General features: G+C 40.2%; 1 pseudogene; it reads left to right on the top strand.

Moving 5' to 3' along the window:
* LOC139051135 (large subunit ribosomal RNA) overlaps window positions 1-14 on the top strand; it is a 3,227-nt pseudogene extending 3,213 nt beyond the window's left edge.
* The last annotated feature ends 225 nt before the right edge of the window (window positions 15-239 follow it).

A 239-nucleotide genomic window follows, 5' to 3' on the forward strand; every position in this document is an offset into this window, starting at 1 on the left:
AGTACCTTATTTTTGACAAAATAATCCTTTCCCATCTGCCCTTATCAAGAGCAATAGAGGAAAAATACTTGTATGAACGTATTCAGCAGACTCCGAGGAACAATTCACAACCATTAGTTTGCATGTATTCTGTGTAGAAGTGCTCGAATTTGCATGCGAAATTGAGTGTTTTTCACCCTTTGTCTATGGGGGCTGCCATGTTTGGAGTCACAGTCTACTAAGAGTGTGGACAAGTAGAC

This window comes from Dermacentor albipictus, chromosome 10, assembly GCF_038994185.2.
Source record: "Dermacentor albipictus isolate Rhodes 1998 colony chromosome 10, USDA_Dalb.pri_finalv2, whole genome shotgun sequence".
In the NCBI taxonomy this organism is placed as follows: domain Eukaryota; kingdom Metazoa; phylum Arthropoda; class Arachnida; order Ixodida; family Ixodidae; genus Dermacentor; species Dermacentor albipictus.